At 46.9% G+C, this 6101-nt stretch overlaps 1 pseudogene; it reads right to left on the bottom strand.

Moving 5' to 3' along the window:
- Positions 1-487: 487 nt before the first annotated feature.
- Positions 488-4698, bottom strand: LOC102983939 (B-cell CLL/lymphoma 9 protein-like; annotated as a pseudogene).
- Between the last annotated feature and the right edge of the window lie 1403 nt (positions 4699-6101).

The raw sequence follows: 6101 nt of genomic DNA, 5'->3' as shown, positions 1-6101 counted from the left end.
GGTTAGGGGAAAAAATGTATGCATCTCCCTAACATTCAGTGAACATCTACATGCAAAACACTGTGGAGCATCCAAAGTTGAATCAGGGTCAGAACAAACTCACATAGTTTCAATTTATAGGAAAGATAAAACATAAAAAAGTATGTTACAAGAGGACGGAAGAAACTGTTAGATGTTAGTAGCAAGTTCCAAGGAGAATGACATTTGGTCTCCCCTGGAGATCAGGAAGCGTCTCATGGAAGTCATTTTTGGATTGAGCCTTGAAATATTCTTTTTAATTTTATATGAAGCAATATATTTAATTTTTCTGACATCACAGCCCCAGCAAGTGGTTTTGTACCGAATTTAATGGAAGTTCTGTAGAACACTTTGTGTGTGGGAGCAGGAAGAAAGGGAAGTAACCATAAATTTTCAAAAAACAAAAACAAAAACCAAAACCAAATCCTAGATAACTGTTAGCATCTGTTCCATCCCACATTAATAAAATTCACCTGGAAATTCCGCACAAAAGGAGACCAGAAAACAAGAGTGGAGGCAAAAGAGGGCATATTGGCAAAGAAAAAGTCACCCGGGAGGAAAAAGCCACAGAGCATTCCAGGGACAGACCTCACTCTCCCTCCCCAAACCAGGAGGATGCTCAGCAGGGATGCTGAGGCTTTACTAGATCTATCTCCCCAAAATAATGCTGAGTACGTAGCACCCAAGGGAAAAGAGGGGAGGGAGGCAGGGCGTGAGCAGGCTGGGGGTGGGCATGAGGGAAAGAAGCACACTTAATAAGGAGATAGTGAAGGAGGTGGATGTGTATATCGAGAGAGACAGACAGTGCTGAGGCACACTTAAACTGAAAAGCAAGGTCCTAAGTTTCATTATTTAAAAAAAAATAGATTTCCTTATTATTCCTACCCTACACTGAACTTAGTAACAGTTAGTTTTTTTAAAAATTAATTGTGTGTCTGTGTGTGTGTGTTTCATCAATATTTTGCTCTTGCCTGAGAGAGGCCAGTGATCGTATTGGGTTGAGGCTCGGCATGGTTACACCTGTACCCGGAAGGATGCCCAGAGTTTCCACAAACCCCGGACCTCCCAAGCCAGGCAAAGCTTGTACATTCTGGGGGCTGGTTTGCCCATCATCCCCTGCACAAAAACCCAGGTCTAGGACCCGAGGGCTGTTTATGGCCTGGGACTTCCCCTCATGGAACCATTTCAGTGTCTGGCTGGGCTTCTCAGGTGGAGTGTAGAGGACAGGTCCAACTCAGGTATGACTTCCTGCAGATCTGGGTCCGAAAAGACTGAAGACAGGCTATTCTCCAGCACAGTGATGGAGTCAGGACCCCTCGGGCCCCCAGGCTTTTAAAGTGCTGAATTCTAAGTCGGGTGTTAGAATGGCCAAATGTGCCTTCTCCTGGGACACCCATGTCTCCAGGAAGTTGCTCTGCCTCCATTGGGGCCATGGTAAGAAAATGATACCTGCTGTGGAAGAGACTCATCTTGGAGGGAACTCCTGCGAAAACCCATCTGTCCTTGAGATGCCATCTCAGGCTCCTGGGACCCAAGACCCACCACAGGATTGTGTGACATCAAATCAGACCCCACTGAAACACCATGAGGAAGCATGGTGGTTCCCATGGTAACCAAGGAGGGCATCTGGTTACAGTGAGGAGTGGCTGGGTCATTCCCATGGGGTTGTGTTGGCATCAGAACCTGAAATTCGAGGATTTTTGTGTATTAATGCCCATTCCTGGCAGGTTATTCATTAATGAGAAGTTGAGTGAAGGAGCTGGAGGGGAGCTTGTCATCTGAGTCGACTGCCGTCTTGATGGTATGATGGAATAATCAGGTAGGACTGGACATTGCAAACTTGAACATTTAAGACACCACAATGGAGAGCAGGCTTGGGGAAGGATAGGCTCTGGAGGTGAGTTGTACTAGAGAGAAGACATCTGGATATTCACAGAAGCAGATCATTCACAGGGCAGCAGCAAACCCTAAGAAGGCTGTTTAATGAAGGCAGCAGCGTCTGGGCCTGCCATCAGACCTACCATGTACAATGGAATCTGGAGGCACTTGAGGCTTCCTGAGGGTGAGCCCAGCACTGGTGACTGGACAGTACATGGTGGGAGGTTGCAGAGGGTTCAGGCCAGGAGAATGCACAGGGATGCTTGCCACAGATTTGTTCAAGGGCTTTTGCCCCAGGCCATTTCAAACTGGAGGAGCTGTGTTGAGGCTAATGGGGTTTCTAGAAGGGTTGAGATGTATTGGTGGCTATGACAGAGCTGGCCATTAGTCCTTCTGGTGGGTCCGATTGTTCCTCTGAGAATCTGCAAACCACCGTTGTTTCCTGGACCTCGAGACACGGAAAGTATGGCCTAAAGCCCAGGACGTACTCCTGCTGAAGGTGCTCACCAGATGGCAGGGGAGCCATCTTCTGGTCAGCAGGCAGCATCTCGGAGCCACCTGAGTGTAAGTCATCATCTCCCCCGGGCACACTGAGCCTCTCATCTTTTGAGGTATCATCTGAAAGTTGGATCCCTTGTTGACATTTAAACGGACATTTCCTTTCATGACATTAAGGACCATCCCAAACTCAAACTCCCAACCAGGGCTCATTGGTGGGGAATTGTTTTTGGAAAGTTATCCTGGCAGGACTACAGGAAAATGGGAATGTTCACTGAGAGCCTGGGATCAGGCTAGTCATCTCCATGTTGGACCTTATTCCTGTTATGCTTATCCCAGGGAGACCACCTTAAAATTTCTCTGCAAGCTGCTGTTGAAACATCTCTGCAGACAATCTTTGGGGATTTTGGAAGCAATCCCATCAATCAAAAAGACCCCCTAGGGCTTCCCTGGTGGCGCAGTGGTTGAGAGTCCGCCTGCCGATGCGGGGGACACGGGTTCGCGCCCCGGTCTGGGAGGATCCCACATGCCGCGGAGCGGCTGCGCCCGTGAGCCATGGCTGCCGAGCCTGCGCGTCCGGAGCCTGTGCTCCGCAACGGGAGAGGCCACAGCAGTGAGAGGCCGCGTACCACAAAAAAAAAAAAAAAAAGACTCCCTGGCCAGGAAAGAAGTTTCAATTACTTGGAACTTTTGACATGTTGTCTGGCCAACTGACTCCAGAAAGACATGGTCTGGATGCAGGATTGGTGACATTTGCCCTTCTGTTTCAGAGATTATCATTCCTGCAAATCCAGGAAGGCATATCTGATCCCTGGTATGTTGGAGTCGAGGGCCGTGTCCCTAAGAGCAGAGAACATGGTGTAGTCATACTATCAGAAGATGGTTCTGCTTGCCCAGGTGCCCAGCCTTCACTAGGGGTCATCTGGTATCTAGGGAGAGGCCCTTAGAGAAATTCTAAGGTCCGTGCAGATAAACCTCTGTAACCTGGAGGGAGCACTAGGGTACAGCCACTTTTCCCTGATACCTCTTCTGTTTAGTAAAAACTCCTGCTGTAATTTCAGCCAAACTATCTGCTCAGGAGTCATATGATCGGGGTGGTTGGGTCTTAGGGGCCCAGACTGGGAGTTCATGGAAGGTGGAATCACTTCATCTGGACAAAAGGGCACATCTGTGTATCCTGGAAGGACAAGTGGAGCTTCCACAGCTGTCTGGGACCCAGGTCCCTTACCTAAGCTTTGTTACTAAGCCACTCTGGCCTGTTTCAACCCTTCTGGTTGCTTTGGGGGTTCATTTAACACTCCAGCATTCTGCATCCCTGTGAGGCTATGAATGTCTTTTCATCAGGGGAGAGCACGCGCTAGATTTGAGAGTTTGCAAGGAGCGCTCCCGACGCTGAAGCTGAGCATGATGTAGTCTATCTGGGGTTTCTCCCAGGGTGGGGGGGTCCCCACTGGACACTAGTTGGGGGGGTAGGCAAGGAGTACATTGGGATCTGCCAGAGTCATTGTCCCTGTAGGAGACAGAGGTAACTGCTTGGTTTGGGGGCATCAGGCGTGGCGCAGTACATGTCGGCGCAGTGCAGTCGAGCTGGCAGGGCTGCCTGCAGAAGGAATCAGTTTGTTTTCTACCCCAGGCTTATCGCAGGGGACATGTGCGAGCAGCAGGTGTGGGTGCTGGTGCCAGAACGCACAGAGTTGGCTGCGGTTTGGTATCCAGGGAAGAATTCCAACCCTGGTTGGCTGGAACTGGGAGAGGTTTCAGGTCATTCCAAAGGCACATATCTGCCTGTTCACAGAGGTTGGCTTCTCTCTGTCTTGCTGCTAGGGATGTCATGGATGTGAAAAGGGGCAGCAGTTTCAACTTGACCCTTAGCGCAGAATCTGCACCTTGAAAACATACACACCATTTGGTCTAATGTCTTCGGAGCAGGTGTGGGTTTTGGATAATAGTCTGGCTATGGAAAGGTCTGGAAGAGCTGTGGGTCGCGTAATATGATGGGGTCATCAGTGGGTTGTGCGCTGGGAATCCTGGGACTTTAGTGGTCAGCAGAATTCCATTCTTCAGTCCCAGGAGCTCTGACCAAAGCAGTGAGGCGGGGGGAGACGGGGAATACCTTGCTCCCTTGGCACCATTTGCAGCCCCATTCTTCAGGTCCAGGCTCCCACCAGGCCAAAGGAGTGCTTACAGTGTATGGCTCCCACTCTTGGAGTCATAAAGAGGGGGGACTAGGATTGACTGGCCAGCCCCCTTGTTTTCTCTGCCTGGAGAATTTGAAAGGCAGGTGGGGATTCCAGATGGGGTCATCACTGTAAGGGAAGGCCATCATCTCCTGCTTTGACTTGGACTTTGACTTTTTTTTTTTTAACATCTTTATTGGAGTACAATTGCTTCACAATGGTGTGTTAGTTTCTGCTCTATAACAAAGTGAATCAGCCATACATATACATATATCCCCATATTTCATCCCTCTAACGTCTCCCTCCTACCCTCCCTATCCCACCCCTCTAGGTGGACAAAAGCACCAAGCTGATCTCCCTGTGCTATGCGGCTGCTTCCCACTAGCTATCTATTTTACGTTTGGTAGTGTATATATGTCCATGCCACCCTCTCATTTTGTCCCAGCTTGCCCTTCCCCCTCCCCGTGTCCTCAAGTCCATTCTCTATGTCTGCGTCTTTACTCTTGTCCTGCCCCTAGGTTCTTCAGAACCATTTTTCTGTTTGTTTTTTTAGATTCCATATATATGTGTTAACATACGGTATTTGTTTTTCTCTTTCTGACTTAGTTCACTCTGTATGACAGACTTTAGGTCCATCCACCTCACTACAAGTACCTCAATTTTGTTTCTTCTTATGGCTGAGCAATATTCCATTGTATATATGTGCCACATCTTCTTTATCCATTCATCTGTCGATGGACACTTAGGTTGGTTCCATGTCCTGGGTACTGTAAAAAGAGCTGGAATGAAAAGATACTTGATACGATTTCAATTTTCTTAAATTTACCAAGGCTTGATTTGTGACCCAAGATATGATCTATCCTGGAGAATGTTCCATGAGCACTTGAGAAGAAAGCATATTCTGTTGTTTTTGGATGGAATGCCCTCTAAATATCAATTAAGTCCATCTTGTTTAATGTATCATTTAAAGTGTATTTCCTTATTTATTTTCATTTTGGATGGTTTTTCCATTGGTGAAAATGGGGTGTTAAAGTCCCCTATGATTGTGTTACTGTTGATTTCCTCTTTTATGGCTGTTAGCATTTGCCTTATGTATTGAGGTGCTCCTATGTTGGGTGCATAGATATTTACAATTGTTATATCTTCTTCTTGGATCGATCCCTTGATCATTATGTAGTGTCCTTCTTTTTCTCTTGTAATAGCCTTTATTTTAAAGTCTATTTGTCTCTTGTAATAGCCTTTATTTTAAAGTCCATGTTGTCTGATATGAGAATTGCTACTCCAGCTTTCTTTTGGTTTCCATTTGCAAGGAATATCTTTTTCCATCCCCTCACTTTCAGTCTGTATGTGTCCCTAGGTCTGAAGTAGGTCTCTTGTAGACAGCATATATACGGGTCTTGTTTTTGTATTCATTCAGCCAGTCTATGTCTTTTCCTTGGAGCATTTAATTCATTTACATGTAAGGTAATTATCAATATGTATGTTCCCATTACTATTTTCTTAATTGTTTTGGATTTGTTATTGTAGGTC

This window comes from Physeter macrocephalus, chromosome 8 (genome assembly GCF_002837175.3).
Source record: "Physeter macrocephalus isolate SW-GA chromosome 8, ASM283717v5, whole genome shotgun sequence".
NCBI classification, from domain to species: domain Eukaryota; kingdom Metazoa; phylum Chordata; class Mammalia; order Artiodactyla; family Physeteridae; genus Physeter; species Physeter macrocephalus.
The sequence above is the reverse complement of the archived record's forward strand: the minus strand, read 5'-3'. Positions and strand labels throughout refer to the sequence as shown.